This window comes from Trachypithecus francoisi, unplaced genomic scaffold, assembly GCF_009764315.1.
Source record: "Trachypithecus francoisi isolate TF-2019V2 unplaced genomic scaffold, Tfra_2.0 Lachesis_group9, whole genome shotgun sequence".
NCBI lineage: Eukaryota > Metazoa > Chordata > Mammalia > Primates > Cercopithecidae > Trachypithecus > Trachypithecus francoisi.
In genome coordinates this window covers 26,741,806-26,758,876 of record NW_022681474.1, presented here as the reverse complement: position 1 = coordinate 26,758,876, position 17,071 = coordinate 26,741,806, and the positions used below count along the sequence as shown (strand labels likewise).

Below are 17,071 nucleotides of genomic sequence, written 5' to 3'. Positions count from 1 at the left end.
TCACTTGAGGTCAGGAGTTTGAGACCAGCCTGGCCAACATGGTGAAATCCCATCTCTACTAAAAATACAAAAATTAGCAAGGCATGGTGGCACACGCCTGTAATCTCAGCTACTTGGGAGGCCGAGGCAGGAGAATTGCTTGAACCTGGGAGGCGGAGGTTGCAGTGAGCTGAGATCGTGCCACTACACTCCAGCCTGGGTGACAGAGTGAGATCCTATCTCAAAAAAAAAAAAAAAAAGGCCGGGCATGGTGGCTTCACACCTATAATCCCAGTACTTCGGGAGGCTGAGGTGGGTGAATCACCTGAGGTCAGGGGTTTGAGACCAGCCTGACCAACATGGAGAAATCCCGTCTCTACTAAAATAAATACAAAATTAGCTAGGTGTGGTGGTGCATGCCTGTAATTCCAGTTACCCGGGAGGCTGAAGCAAGAGAATCGCTTGAACCAGGAAGGCGGAGGTTGCAGTGAGCTGAGATCGTGCCATTGCACTCCGGCCTGGGCAATGAGAGCAAAACTCCGTGTCAAAAAATAATAAATAAATAAATAAATAGAATAAGATCCAATGATCAACTTTTCCTTTTATGGATCATGTTTCTGCTGTCATATGTAAGAAATCTTCACAATGCTCCAGTTCCTGAATAATATCTTCTGTTTTTTATATGAAAGTTTTATGGTTTTCCATTTTACATTTAAGTTCATGATCTATTTTGAGTTTTTTTTCTTTTTGTATTAAGTGTGAGACTCAGGTTTAAGTTTTTGAGGGGAGCCTATGGTTATCCCATTACTTCAGTACCATATGCCAAAAAAGCTATCTTTCCTCCATTGAATTGCTTTTGCAATTTTGTAAAAATCAAGGGGGTGTATTGGGGTGGGTCTATTTCTGGGTTCTTTATTCTGTTTCATTGACCTATGTGTCTGCCAATACTACACAGTCCTGATTATTGTAGCTCTATAAGAAGCCTAAAATTCTGGTGGACTAATTCCTCCCACTTCATTTTTCTTTGTTAAAATAGTTTTAGCTATTCAAATATAAATTTTTTGCCTATATAATTTTAGAACCTTTGCCTATATAAATTTTAGAACAAGCTTGTTTATGTTTAGAAAAAAACCTTGCTGTGGTTTTTATAGGAATATTTTTAAACCTATAGATCTTTTGGGGGAGGGGTGACGTCTTTATGTGGCTGAATCTTCCTATCTACGAAAATAGTATGTCTCTTCAGTTATTAGGTCTTCGACTTCTTTCATCAGCATACTGTAATTTTCAACATGCAGATCATATACATGTTTTGTTTTATTTATACCTAAGTATTTCATGTTCTCTGGAGCAACTGTAAGTGGTACTGTGTTTTTTATTTTGGCTTCCATTTGCTCATTCTTACTATATAGAAATGCAATGGATTTTGTATGTTGATCTTGAACTCACTTATTACTTCTAGGAGAGTTTCGTTTTGGTACATTCATTGGATTTCCTATGTAGATAATGTCATTTACAGAGACAGTTTTATTTCTTACTTTCCAAACTACATGCCTTTTATTTCTTTTTCCTGCCTATTGCAGTGGCTAGCATGTCCAGAATTATGTTAAGAGTAAGATCAGACACTCCTGGTTGTTCCCAGTCTGAGAGCGAAAGTATGATGTTGGCTGTAGGTTTCTGGTAAATGCTCTTGATGAAGTGAAAAAGTTCACCTCTATTCCTAGTTTGCTAGGAGTTTGTGTGTGTGTGTGTGTGTGTGTGTGTGTGTGTTTGAGATGGAGTCTCGCTCTGTCGCCCAGGCTAGAGTGCGGTGGCGCCATCTCGGCTCACTGCCAGCTCCACCTCCTGGGTTCATGCCATTCTCCTGCCTCAGCCTCCCGAGAAGGTGGGACTCCAGGCGCCTGCCACCACGCCCGGCTAATTTTTTGTATTTTCAGTAGAGACGGGGTTTCACTGTGTTAACCAGGATGGTCCCAATCTCCTGACCTCGTGATCTGCCCACCTTGGCCTCTCAAAGTGCTGAGATTACAGGTGTGAGCCACCGCGCCCGGCCTTTTGTGTTTTTTTAATCATGAATTGTTGTTGGATTTTATCAAATATTTTTTAACTGTCAGTTGACACGATCATATGATTTTCCTTCTTCGGCCTGTTCATATGGTGGATTACTTTATAAATTTTCAAATATTGAACCAGCCGTGCATACCTGTAATAAATCTCACTTGATTGTAATATATTATTGCTTTTACACCTTGATGAATCTGATTTGCTTGTATTGTATTAAGGATTTTTGTGTGAAATACATATAGTAATAGTACTTTCAGTGAGTCTGTTAATTGTAAATACTCCTAATCTTGTTTATCTTAAAATGGGCTCTTTTTGCCCTCACTCGCAAATAAAGAACTTTGTTGGATAAAAAAATATATATATATATTGGTTGATGGTAACTTTTTCCCCTTGGATTTTGAAGTCATTACTCTTGCTTTCTGACTTCCTGACTTATAAAAGCATGCTGGTATGAAGTTTTCTTTTCTTTCTAAGTAACCTGTCATTTCTCTCCAGCTGCTTTTAAAATTTTCTTTTGATCTTTGATGTTTTGCAGTTTCTCCTAAGTGGGTCTCTCTCTCTCTCTCTCTCTCTCTCTCTCTCTGTGTGTGTGTGTGTATGTGTGTATGTTTCTTGCTTGGAATTTTGTGTTATTTTTCAATCTTAAGCCTCAGGTTTGTCTTCAATTCTAGAAACATTCTCATCTATGCTCTTATCCACTATTGTCTTTCCCTAATTTTTTTCTAACCTTATCTTCCAGAATTCCTCTTAGACATAGGTGGCCCTGGTTGCTTTATCCTGTCTCTAAATTGCTCTTTCATGTTTTCTCTCCTCAGATTGTCAGATTTCCTCATATTTATATTCTGGTTGACTATTTCTCTCTTCAGCTGAATACTCTGGACTAGGGATTTCAATGATCCTGATTACTTTTATGTTAACATATAGACTTGGTGTGATTGTGTATTGTTCACAAATATTCCAGGTCCACTGTTGGATTGCACTTTCTTGTCCCTTTTGGAGGTAATCATGGCTGACTTCTTTTAACCAAAGCATCACTTCTTGCAGAAGCTTTACGAGCCAAGATTTCTTATGATCCCTTTGTCCTGCTTCTGTGACATGTTGAGATGGGGCCTCCATCAGCATGGGGACCCTGGGTGGCTATAACAAGCAGGAGCTCTTGCCGAGCTGCACTGGGCAAGCAACTTAAGCAAGAAATAAACAGTGGTTGTGATAAGTGCCATTGAGATTTGGGAATTGTTATTGCAGCATTAACTAGCCAATCCTGACTGATATACTGTGGGGAGTCCCCAAAATGCAGGTGGTATAAGTCCAGGTTTCATCCCTGTGCATGGTTCTTGTCTGGGGTTTTTGTTTCTCCCAGAAAATTTTCCTTTTTCTGCCCCAATTCTTGGGTCAGAGGCAAACCTCTTTGCCACTTTCCTGGGCTATGATTAGAGTTTTATCTACCCATTTAAAAAAAAATAAATGATCAGCTATCTGAACCTCTAGGATATTTACACAGGGGCGACTAGTCCATCTATCTGTTCATTTGCCTGTCGCTAAGTAAGTAGCAAAGTCCTAGTTCAAAGACTTGGTACCCAACTCTGAAATATCCATGTCCATTGTTATTTCCACTTTGATATTCTTCTTTACTTTCGGAATCTAGGGATTTCCTTTCCTTTCTTTCAAACTTGCCATGTATTGTTATTATTTTTTGTTATTATTATATTTTATCCTGGGTCTCTATGTGTTTGTGGTGACAAGGGGTATAGTTAGCATCTAAGATCCCTCATGCTGCTATATTGCTAGAAATCTTCTGATACTCATTCTTTCCTATTAGCATAATTTCTATATTTTTTGGACTCTTTCTGAAGCATTATCCACATTCAACCTCACATTAACTCTCTCCTTGCTGGAATACCTCAGTCACATTCTTAGATCTGATGAACCCAGGAACTGAAAGACAGAACTGAAAAGAACAATGCATTATAGAGTGGCCATTAGAATTTAGAGATGATATCCAAGATAACCTAAAATATAATTCAATGACATGTTACCAATGAGAATAAAGACTATCAGAATTCAGCCGACCAATCTAAAATGTTTATTATTATAAAATAACTTATGAACTTAGCAAATGAAACATGATGTAAAAGGATAATGACAGAGTATTTTTTTGAATTGGGAAAGAGATGAGGTTTGCGTTAACATCATCGGTAAAAAAATTAGTTAAAAGTGAGTACATCAGAAATGAGAAATGTCTTAATTTTAACCATTATGATGTAAATATTTCTAAATGAAATTTGTAATGTCCTATCTTAGAATGGAACAGACATTAAAAAAAAAAACCTCAACGCTATGACTATCAGCTAATTTACAGAGTACTTACTACATATCAGGCAGTGTATTAAGAACATGACCTATATAATCTCACTGGCTATGTACAACTACAGTTGACCCTTGAACAATACAGTTTGAGCTGTGTGGGTCCACTTCTATTGTTACAGTAGGCAGCTGGCCAGGCATGAGCAGGGCAGGAGAGGGCTCCCTCCAACCCCACCAGGAACGTCGAGCAAACATCAGGTGATGGCCAGGTGGTTGTTAATGGTCTCTCTAAAATAATAATTGGTTGCAGCCAGTGCCAAGGAAAGGCAGTTTCCCTATAAATACAAACACTTGAAATTGGTAATTCGCAGTTCAGAAATTGGGCCACTAGACTTTGGTATGCACAGTTAGAGACAAAATGGCGAAGCATGACCTTCTGGGGTCATGCCACTGGAAAACAGAAGATTGCCTCAGGTGAGCATGCGTACAACTGCAGTAAACACACTGCGCATGCTCAACTCTTAAGCGTTAGCAGGTCACTGTGGATGCGGGCGGCCCACCCAGAGGAAAGAATCATGGGAAAAGGGACACAAGACCCCAGAAATATGCCAGTATATAAAAATGCCGCACTTGACCTCCAAGGTGCCTGCTTGGGTCTCTTCCAAGTGTACTTTCCTTTCTTTCCTGTTCTAAAGTTTTTTTTAACAAACTTCCACTCCTGACGTGAAACTTGTCTTGGTTTCTTTTTCTGCCTTAGGCCCCTCAGTCGAATGGTTTCTTCTAAGGAGGCAAGAAGTGAGATTGCTGCAGACCCGCACATATTTGCCACCAATAAGTCGGATATTTGCCATTCTTAACAGTAGGTAGTTTCCTTTTGCTTCTGCTACCCCTCGGACAGCAAGACCAACCCCTCCTCCTCTTCTTCAGCTTTGTTCAATGTGAAGATGATGGGGATGAAGAGTTTAATGATGACCCACTTCCACTAAATAAATAGTAAATACAGTTTCTTTTATGACTGTCTTAATAAGATTTTCTTTTCTGTAGCTTACTTTATTGTAAAAATACAGTACAGAATACATCGAACATACAAAATATGTGTTAATTGATGACTTCTGTTATTGGCAAGACTTCTGCTCAATAGTAGGCTATTAGTAGTTAAGTTTTGGGGGAGTCAAAAGCTATATGTGAATTTCCAAATGCATGGGGAGTCAGCGCCCCTAATCCCTTTATTGCTCAAGGATCAACTCTACTCTATGAGGTAGGTATTTACAGAAAGGGCTCAGAGATTGATTAACTTGCCCAATGTCACAAACAGGGTAACTAATGGAACCCAGATGAGGTGACCCTGATTACTCTACTGGCTGCTTCTGGGTACACTTAGTGCCCTCTTTATTGGGGTTGTGGGAGCAGTTGTAGCTACAGGTATGAATAGCATGGGTTAGGGTGGAATAACTTCTGTAAAGAGAAATACGCCCCTGTGGCTCCAGCTTCATTGCTGGAATGTTCAAGTGACCACTACGTGGTTATTAGTGGAATCTTATTATTATAGTTACTGCTTTCATGAGAGACCTTCCCCCTTTTCAAACTGTCAATTTCTAGTCATCCCTCAAAACCCAAATCAAATGCTACTTTTCATTAAAAATTCTCCAAGTTATCCAAATAAGATCTTTGTCTTTTTTACTTTTTTGTACATTGTAGTGGTTAAGTATGTAGGTTCTACAGATAGGCTGCTTGGGTTCCAATCTTGGCTTTGCTGATTGGTGTGTTAGATACTGCCTAGCACAGAGTAAGTGCTTAGCAAATGTTAGCTACTATGGTGATGTTTGCATCATATCCTGGGTTAAGAGTTTCTTACATTGGCCAGGCACAGTGGCTCACGCTTGTAATCCCAGCACTTTGGGAGGCCAAGCCGGGTGGATCATGAGGTCAGGAGTTCGAGACCAGCCTGGCCAACATAGTGAAATCCTGTCTCTACTAAAAAATATAAAAATTAGCCAGGTGTGGTGGTGCGTGCCTGTAGTCTGAGCTACTCAGGAGGCTGAGGCAGGAGAATTGCTTGAACCCAGGAGGCATGAGGTTGCAGTGAGCCTAGATGGCACCACTGCACTCCAGCCTGGGTAACAGAGTGAGACTCTGTCACAAAAAAAAAAAAAAAAAAAAAAGAGTTTCTCACATCTACGCCTTCTCCATTAAAACACAAACCCCTGGATGGCAGAAGCCAACCTTAGTCTCATATCAAAGCATCTACAGAACCCAGATTCTTTTCTCTACTCACTCTGCTAACACTCCCATCTTCCTGGATTACTGCAAGACTCCTAACTGGTCTCCCAGCTCCTGTCCATGCTGCCTTTAGTCTGTTCCAAACCTAGTAGCCAGAATAGACTTTAAATCTGAAGTGGCGCCACTGATCCTAACTCTGCAATGTAGTAGACATTCTCTTTCCAATGTGGCCAGTGGAGCCAGAGTCTTTGTTTTGGAAAAGCCATATAATATTTGGCCTGTTACCTTTCTGACATCATTCCAATTGCAATGACCTTTTTGCTGTTCCTTGAATGCTCCAGGCATGCTCTTTCTCTGGCTTTTGCACTGACTGTTCCTCTGCCTGGAACTCTCTTCCCCCAGATATCTGCATGGCTTACATCTTCGCATGCTCCAGGTCATGGCTCAAAGGCTGCCTTCTCAGTGAGGCTCCCCCGTTCATCCTTCATAAAATTACAACTCTCCCATCTTCATGTCTTCAGCACTCTCTGTATCCCTTCTCCTGCTTTATTTTTTTCCACAGCACTTATACCATCTAGTATATATTTTATTTCTTTATCAGCTGCCTCCTCCAACAGAATGAAAGCTCCAGAAGCTCAGAGGTTTGTGGCTCTTTTATTAACTTAAGAGTGCCTGGTACATACTTGGTGAGCATCTTTTTTTTTTTTTTTTTTTTTGAGACGGAATCTCGCTCTGTCGCCCAGGCTGGAGTGCAGTGGTGTGATCTCGGCTCACTGCAAGCTCCGCCTCCCGGGTTCATACCATTCTCCTGCCTCAGCTTCCTGAGTAGCTGGGACTATAGGCGCCCGCCACCACGCCCAGCTAATTTTTTTGTATTTTTAGTAGAGATGGGGTTTCATCATGTTAGCCAGGATGGTCTTGATCTCCTGACCTCGTGATTCACCTGCCTCGGCCCCCAAAGTGCTGGGATTACAGGCATGAGCCACTATGCCTGGACTTTTTTTTTTTTTTTGAGATGGAGTCTCACTCTGTCGTACAGGCTGGAGTGCAACGGCACGATCTCTGCTCACTGCAACCTCCACCTCCTGGGCTCAAGTGATTCTCCTGCCACAGCCTTCCAAGTAGTTGAGATTACAGGTGCCTGCCACCACACACAGCTAATTTTTGTATTTTTAGTAGAGACAGGGTTTCACTATGTTGGCCAGGCTGGTCTCAAACTCCTGACCTCAGGTGATCTGCCCACCTCGGCCTCCCAAAGTGCTGGGATTACAGGCGTGAGCCACCACGCCTGGCTGGTGAGCATTTCTTAAAAGAATGATTTTCTTTCTTTCCACCTAATAAAGCACCTTGTACATTGCTGGAATTGGTATGTAGTTTTAACTGAGCTTTTACTTTTAAGAAGGCTCCTATAGGCTGGGTTTGGTGGTTCATGCCTGTAATTCCAGCAGTTTTGGAGGCTGAGGTAGATGACCACCTGAAACTTGAGACCAGCCTGGGCTACATAGTGACTGCCGCCCCTACAAAATTAACAACGACAACAATAAAATCCAAGTGTAATCGATAGTACACACCTGTAGTCCCAGCTCCTTGAGAAGCTGAGGTGGGAGGATCGCTTGAGCTCAAGAGATTGAGGCTGTAGAACTATGACTATATCACTGCACTCCAGCCTGGGTGACAGAGCAGGACCCTGTCTCTTAAAAAAAAAGACTCCTACATTATGTGGTTCCTTTTATGAACCAAATGAAAACACAAGAACGTGCCTAGCCCTAGAATCAAGAAAGGCCAATTACTGAATCAAAGCATAGAGCATCTTGTTCCAAGGGAACTTTCTTTTCCAGGGACATCCTCAGGTGCACTGGCCTTAAGCACTGGTCCTCTGCCTCGTCCACACCATGAATTATGTCAACATCTGGTTGCTAAACTGACCATGGTTGGAGCCAGAGTGTCCCTGGGGCAGGAGAAGGACAGGACACTGGTGTGGGAAATCCTTGAATGAAGTGACCTGGGATGTATGTGCAGAGTGGCACGAAGGCATAAGGAACGATCACCCTCTGAGATCCGAGCACCAGGGCAGAGGTCAGATGTTGAGTCTATGTGCATTTCTAAGGGTGTCCAGCTGGGGGATGAGGCGGCAGATGAGGTGATTCAGAGATCAAGTAGGGATCAAAAATAAGAATGGCAAAGAATAGGGGGAGAGAGAGACCTGGGTCAGGAGGAAGGCTCCAGAGTACTTCATTGAGGTCCAGGCTAGTCACCTGTGCTGGGATTCAATCCTCTAGTTTCAGGACACAATCCAGGCCAGACCTCTGACTTTCCTCCCTGCAAGGGCCTCTAAATTTTCCTGCCAATGTAAAATGACAACTTTCTATTCTCCACTGGGGACTGATTCACATGCCCTTATGTGGTGATGGTGATCACTGAAATAACAATTTCATTCTTTCTGAGGGCGTGTCTCACCCTCAATCAGTGGTTCCCTGACCGACAGCATCCATGTCACCTGGGAACTTGTAAGAAATGCAAATTCTGAGGTCCCACCCTAGATCTACTGAATCAGAAACTCAGGAGGTAGGGCTAGAAACCTGTGCTTTAACAAGTCTCCTGCTAAAGTCTGAGAATCACTGTTCTATTAAAGAAGTGTCATGAAACTAGAATGCAGCAGGTAAGGAGACAGAGACTGGCAGCAGGGGTGCTATTAATATTTTACTCAGCCGGAGGGCTCTCTGATGGGCAGAAGTCTAGATGGGGGTATGGGAAACTGGCATTTGTGGGGTGAATCCAGGCAGAGAGCAGCAGGGACGTAGGTGCTGGGAAGAGACTGCTGGAACAGCCAGGAGTCCAGGGTGGCTGGGTGTAATCAGAGTTTCATCCGGGAAGTCTTTGATTTATGGATATTTTAAAGTCAGTCCTTACATAGTTACCATGTGTCTTTAGTTATACTGAAAATTCCTTAAATACAAGAACCAGATTTTATATATTTTTAAAATAACTCATCATGGCACCTTTAGCGGTGCCAGAAACCAAATTGATTCTTAATAAATACATGAATGAAGATTAAAAAAACAAACAAACAAAAAAAACCTGAGAGTGGTCAAAACTTGGGGAAGAAAGAGAGGGGAAAACAAATAATTTATTTTTATCATGTTAAGCTTTATGTTACAGGGAGATGTTTAGCCAGGGATGTCTGAAAGCCAATTAACACCTTAGCAAATTCTGCAAATGAAAAGTTGGTGGGAATATCATTTTTAATGACATTAACCAACTTTTGAGAAGCCAAACTCAGCAGGCTGAAAATAGGAGCTTCGCTTGATAGGATGCAGTTAAATCAGTTAGATGTCAAACAACTTCCATTTGCTGAATTTGAGGATGGGGCTTGAGAGTCACCGAAAAGAAAAGTAGCCATGCAAATGGAGTCTATACACAAAAAGGTTTTAAACTTTCCCCTTGCAATGCTAATAAACCAAGTTGATGTGCTGAAATAAAAACAAATTAAAGTGAATGGAAAGCTTGACAAACATAATTTTAATGTCTTCAAGAAAGACACACAATATGTTTGCGACAACTGTCATAAGCCTGACATTCCCCTCAAAGGAGACAGGAAGTAAGAAGAAGACAGGAGTCCCTGTACTCATTTGTTCAGGCTGCCACAATTAAGTACTAAGGGACTTAAACAACAGAGTTATTTTTATGAAGGTGTCAGCTGTGTGGGTTCTTTCTGAAGCCTCTCTCCCTGGCTTGTAGATAGCTGTCTTTTTCTTATGCCTTCACATGGTCTTTTCTCTGTACATGTCTATATCCAAATCTGTTAAGACCTACACTTATGGCCTCATTTTAATGTAATCACCTCTCTAAAGTTCCTACCTCCAAATACAGCCACATGCTGAAGTGTTAGGAGTTAGGACTTCAACATATGAATTTGGGAGAGGGTAGGCACAATTCCTCCCATAACAGCCCCTAAGAGGGTAGCTCAGACTCACAAGAAACCAAAAACCGTCATGGTGGTGCCTTGGGGCTCTCGCCTGCTGCCGAGCACGAAAGCAGCTTTCCTGGATGGAAAGTCCGGCTCCTCCCTGCTCCAGACAGAACCTCATCTCCAGACAGGGGCCTGCTTACTTTCAAATCCATACCACAGAGCTAACTTGTGAAATCTGGATGGCAGTAGACCAGGACCTTTCAGTAACTCCTTTGCCTAAGAAGAAATAATCTACCCTCCAGCAATGCAGAACGTGTAGCTTCCGATGTTCCTCTGCTGAGCCGGAAATATGAGAAACTGCCCTAAATCTCAGTTTCTGGACATCAGCAGGCAGCCTTCTGGAGGCCACTGCTAGGATGAGAATACCAAGGATGAAGTTCTACTTGGGTGTATGCCATAAAACTGGCTTGCATCTTAATTTTACTTCTAACTTTTCATAGACTGTTCTTTAAAAGCCGGTGCTAAAAATGTGGAGGAACTTGTTAAATAAACCTAAAGGATCATATTTGAAAATTAGCTTTCAAAAAAAATTAACTCTGTCAGAAACTTTTAATTAAAAAAAGTGTGTAATATATTCTGCATTTATGAAAACAGCAAGGCGTAGTGAACAGGTTTTATTTAGATACAGTTTTCATGGCAAAGGGAAACAAAAGAGATGGATAAACAAAATCTTTTCCCTAATACATAGTTCAGGTAACATTTTCTAATGTCTCATCTCTTGTTCCAACCAAACCACTGCAGAACATCTAAAAGTACAGCATCTGAATCCATAAATTTCCAATCTCATTCCTGAGGAAAGCGTAGAGTAGCAGCTGGTATTATTGGAACATATTAAAAATTTTGGGATTTTGTCACTGTGGGAGAAATGACTTTTCCAACTCTCTTTTGCCATTCAGGTCTTCAACAATGAACTGCCTCTCAAACATTCCTCTCCAGCTGAAGTTACCCAACCTTTTAAGACAACTAATTAGCCAAGGACCAATCACCTGAGGGCTAAAGCAATTATCAAGACTATATCAACTTGCTCCATGTATTAAATTAGATCCCTGGAAAGCTACAGATCCCAAGTTATGGCCTTCTCACTGCATGACTTAATACTCTGTTGTTGGATTCTGAAGTTTAATGGCAAAGATATAGCCATATGGAAAACATTGCATAAAACAACTGTGACATATAACTGCTTACTAGATAATCGGATGTCAAGAACATTAAGATATAAGAATTGTTGGAAGACAATACCTTAAAACTTTTTTTTTCTAACGAGCTGGTATAAACCTTGTCTTAAGTAATGCAATCCACGTAACTCCTTACATTTCTTCTTTTGTCTTATTTTCTAATATTAACTGCAATTGCAGCAATCATCTTTACCTTAATTTTTCTGGAACACATATTTTACCCAACTGTTACTTGTATTAATTCTTATTTTAATGGTTCTTTTATAGTTTTATTGGTTTTGATGAAGCCAGATCAAATATAATTTGGATTTAGAAAGGTATAAATAATAGATAAAACCTGCCTACTTTCTTCTATGTTGTCTTTGAAAGTTGATGGAGGGTTATTTTTTGAATTAGAGTATTTTTCACATCAGGAAAACAAAATTAGCTAGGTGTCTGGGTTAGGATGGGGTATCATGGGTATAGCAGAGAGAGAATGGAATAGTTCACTGTAACTTATGCCAAGATTGATTTTCTAAAATGGCTTTGGAAATATGCTACCTTTCCAACACTATAGCTCCCTCTTCAGCATTGAAAAGTCTTAGGTTAACTTTATAAAAAGGTGACTTACGCTCCAGGTTTAATAACAGCCTGGCCGCAAAGGAAGAAAGAGAAACAGGAGAACCTAGGCCAAGCGTGGTGGCTCACACCTGTAATCCCAGCACTTTGGGAGGCCTAGGCGGGTGGATCACCTGAGGTCAGGAGTTGGAGACCAGCTTGGTCAACATGGTGAAACCTTGTCTCTATTAAAAATGTAAGAATTAGCCAGGCATGGTGGCGGGTGCCTGTAATCCCAGCTACTTAGGAGGCTGAGGCACAAGAATCACTGAATCCCGGAGGCGGAAGTTGCAGTGAGTCAAGATCACGCCACTGCACTCCAGCCTGGGTGACAGGAGCAAAACTCCATCACACACACACACACACACACACACACACACACACAAGAAACAGGAGAACCTAAATCTTCTCTAAGACCTCTCTCACTGCTAAGACTGTTTCCTCATGATAGTCCCTGATCACTGAAAGACCCTCTAAAATAATGGTGCTTGAGGGTTCACACCCTTGTCATTCATCATATCTTCTCCTCACTTCAGTCCATGCTTTTTTACCCATGTCCCATCTGCAAAGTAATCCTAGAAGATATATATATATATATATCTATATCCGGTAAAGGGCATAGAATCTCTCAGGTTCCTATTAACTAAACAATTGCTTCAAAGTTTAAGAAATCTCTTGTAGAGTTTCAATCCAGGAATTTTAATCGCAAGAGATTCCTAAGGATATCTGACCAACTTTGCTTTTTTTATTTTTTATTTTTTATTTTTTTTTGAGATGGAGTCTCCCATTCTAGCCCAGGCTGCACGCTGGGTGCAGTGGCGCAATATGGGCTCACTGCAAGCTCCGCCCCCCGGGTTCACAACATCCTCCCGCCTCAACCTCCCAATCGGCTGGGACTACAGGCGCCTGCCACCACACCCGGCTCATCATTTTTGTATTTTTAGTAGAGGCGGGGTTTCACGGCGTTAGCCAGGATGGTGTCCATCTTCTGACCTCGTGATCCTCCTGCCTCGGCCTCCCAAAGTGCTGGGATTAGAGGCGTGAGCCACCTTGCCCGGTCCAACTTTGTTTTTTAAAGTAAGCACAAATGCATCATGAATCCACACGATCTTTTACAAGAATATTCTTTCTTATGGGTGAATTGGGAGCCAAGTGAGCAAACCTGGACAAATGCTGCCTTTCTTTCAGCAAACCTCATATATGAAAATCCTAGTTGATAAAGGACAAAATGGGGAGATGCTTATATCACAAAAGCATATTTCACTATACTGAAGACATTTTTGACATATTCCTTACTGTGGTTAATTCTCAGCCCCAAATCCACGTTTTATTTAAAGATTGATTCAGTTTTTACAAAACTATCTCTCAGGACATTCATTACATCAAGTGCGAGAAAACTAAGAGATAATGTTTTAGCAAATTAAATTATTTAAGGACTCCTGCTGAGTATAAAGGACATTTATTCATTTCCTTCCCTCCCTCCCTCCCTGCCTTTCTCCCTGTCTTCTGAAATTTCCTCATAACATTTCCTTCCTTCCCTTCCTTCCCTCCCTCCCTCCCTCCCTTCCTTCCTTCCTTCCCTCCATTCCTTCCTTCCCTCCCTCTCTCTCTCCCTCTCTCCCACCCTCCCTCTGTTTTTTTCCCATACTACTGGCCTATTTAATTTTTATTGTGTATCGGTTTTACTTTATTGTATTTTTTTTTTTACCAGTTTAGCATCAGCTCATTTTTCAAATGAGATCTTACATGAAATTGCAGTATTTATAATATAGAACTTCCATGTTCTCTAGAACATAGTTTGAAAACCACACTTCCAGCTCACTGCCAAGCCTCCAAAAGTCATCAAACTATACCTGCCAGCACTTGTCCTATTTTCTGAAATGCACAGAACAGGCAGCACTACAATATCTACAAATATAATAAGTTAGGGCCCTGTGCAGTCAGAGATCAGTTGCAGAGAACTGAACTGGTTCAGCCAGTTAAAAAAATGGATTTATTAAGTGGCTTGCAGAATCACTGGGCTGAATCTTCACAGTAAAAGTGGGTGACTATAGACCTGGTTTGGTAAAGTGGAAGCTTCCTTAAACTCTGATCAGGTGTGATTCCAAAGCCATGCTGCCTTGATTGGAAGCTGCCAGCACTGATGCAGAGTTGCGCCTCACCTACACTTCAGGGCTAGAGAGATGGATGCCTGCCCCAGCAGTCTCAACCCGATCAAGCTGGTGGCCGTGCCCTGGGACCTTGGCAAATGATGCTGGAAAAAACAAAAAAACAAAAAAACCCAAGCCTTCACAACTGCCTTGCTTCTCACCTTCCAGACCCCTGCACATTGGACATTCCAGAAAGATTCTGCTTTCCATCCTCAGCGGTAGCAGCAGGTGCACTGGGAAGAGACTAGTATGGGTGATTCCAGCCAGACACCCTATCCACCCACTCCCAGCTACTTAGGCCAGGGAGCTGGTTCTGATGCTAGAGAGAATGCTCTGACAGTTTTGTTGTTGTTGTTGTATTTTCTTTTCTTTTTTAAAATTATACTTTAAGTCCTAGGGCACGTACACAAGGTGCAGGTTTGTTACATATGTATACATGTGCCATGTTGGTGTGCTGCACCCATTAACTTGTCATTTACATTAGGTATATCTCCTAATGCTATCCCTATCCCATCTATTCCTACCCCATCCCCCCGCCCCACGACAGACCCCATTGGGTGACGTTCCCCACCCTGTGTCCAAGTGCTCTCACTGTTCAATTCCCACCTATGAGTGAGAACATGTGGTGTTTGGTTTTCTGTCCTTGCGATAGTTTGCTCAGAATGATGGTTTCCAGCTTCATCTATGTCCCTACAAAGGACATGAACTCATCCTTTTTTATGGCTGCATAGTATTCCATGGTATATATGTGCCACATTTTCTTAGTCCAGTCTATCATTGATGGACATTTGGGTTGGTTCCAAGTCTTTGGTATTGTGAATAGTGCTGCAATAAACATACGTGTGCATGTGTCTTTATAGCAGCACAATTTATAATCCTTTGGGTATATACCCAGTAATGGGGATGGCTGGGTCAAATGGTATTTCTAGTTCTAGGTCCTTGAGGAATCTCCACACTGTCTTCCACAATGGTTGAACTAGTTTATACTCCCCCCAACAGTGTAAAAGTGTTCCTATTTCACCACATCCTCTCCAGCACCTGTTGTTTCCCAACTTTTTAATGATCACCATTCTAACTGGTGTGAGATGGTATCTCATTGTGGTTTTGATTTGCATTTCTCTGATGGCCAGTTATGATGAGCATTTTTTCATGTGTCTGTTGGCTGCATAAATGTCTTCTTTTGAGAAGTGTCTGTTCATATCCTTTGCCCACTTTTTGACGGGGTTCATTTTTTCTTGTAAATTTGTTTGAGTTCTTTGTAGATTCTGGATATTAGCCCTTTGTCAGATGGATAGATTGTAAAAAAATTTTTCCCATTCTGTAGGTTGCCTGTTCACCCTGATGGTAGTTTCTTTTGCTGTGCAGAAGCTCTTTAGTTTACCTAGATCCCATATGTCAATTTTGGCTTTTGTTGCCATTGCTTTTGGTGTTTTAGTCATGAAGTCCTTGCCCATGCCTATGTCCTGCATGGGACTAGGTTTTCTTCTAGGGTTTTTATGGTTTTAGGTCTAACATTTAAGTCTTTAATCCATCTTGAATTAATTTTTGTAAAATGTATAAGGAAGGGATCCAGTTTCAGCTTTCTACATATGGCTAGCCAGTTTTCCTAGCACCACTTATTAAATAGGGAATCCTTTCCCCACTGCTTGTTTTTGTCAGGTTTGTCAAAGATCAGATGGTTGTAGATGTGTGGTATTATTTCTGAGGGCTCTGTTCTGTTTCATTGGTCTATGTCTCTGTTTTGGTACCAGTACCATGCTGCTTTCGTTACTGTAGCCTTGTAGTATAGTTTGAAGTCAGGTAGCATGATGCCTCCAGCTTTGTTCTTTTGGCTTAGGATTGTCTTGGCAATGCGGGCTCTTTTTTGGTTCCAAATGAACTTTAAAGTAGTTTTTTCCAATTGTGTGAAGAAGTCATTGGTAGCCTGATGGGGATGGCATTGAATCTATAAATTACCTCGGGCAGGATGGCCACTTTCACAATATTGATTCTTCGTATCCTTGAAAATGGAATGTTGTTCCATGTATTTGTGTCCTCTTTTGTTTCGTTGAGCAGTCATTTATAGTTCTCCTTGAAGAGGTCCTTCACATCCTTTGTAAGTTGGATTCCTAGGTATTTTATTCTCTTTGAAGCAATTGTGAGTGAGAGTTCATTCATGGTTTGGCTCTCTGTTTGCCTGTTATTGGTGTATAGGAATGCTTGTGATTTTTGCACATTGATTTTGTATCCTGAGACTTTGCTGAAGTTGTTTATCAGCTTAAGGAAATTTGGGGCTGAGACGATAGGGTTTTCTAAATATACAATCGTGTCATCTGCAAACAGGGACAATTTGACTTCCTCTTTTCCTAATTGAATACCCTTTATTTCTTTCTCCTGCCTGACTGCTTTGGCCAGAACTTCCAACACTATGTTGAATAGGAGTGGTGAGAGAGGGCATCCCTGTCTTGCGCCAGTTTTCAAAGGGAATGCTTCTGATTTTTGCCCATTCAGTATGATACTGGCTGTGGGTTTGTCATAAATAGCTCTTATTATTTTGAGATATGTCCCATCAATGCCTCGTTTTTGAGAGTTTTTAGCATGAAGGGCTATTGCATTTTGTCAAAGGCCTTTTCTGC

General features: G+C 41.3%; 1 protein-coding gene and 1 long non-coding RNA gene across 15 annotated transcripts in view; one reads left to right on the top strand and one right to left on the bottom strand.

The window, feature by feature from the left end:
• Positions 1-17,071, bottom strand: part of KIAA1217 (KIAA1217 ortholog) — a 345,498-nt gene that overhangs the window by 144,476 nt on the left and 183,951 nt on the right. The window lies entirely within an intron of this gene.
• LOC117082853 lies at positions 4,886-11,586 on the top strand. Of its 2 annotated transcripts, XR_004436803.1 has the most exons (4): positions 4,886-4,986; positions 5,102-5,337; positions 8,403-8,640; positions 11,431-11,586. It is a non-coding gene; the product is annotated as an uncharacterized LOC117082853 (long non-coding RNA). The 2 variants fall into 2 exon arrangements; XR_004436802.1 differs by lacking the exon at positions 8,403-8,640.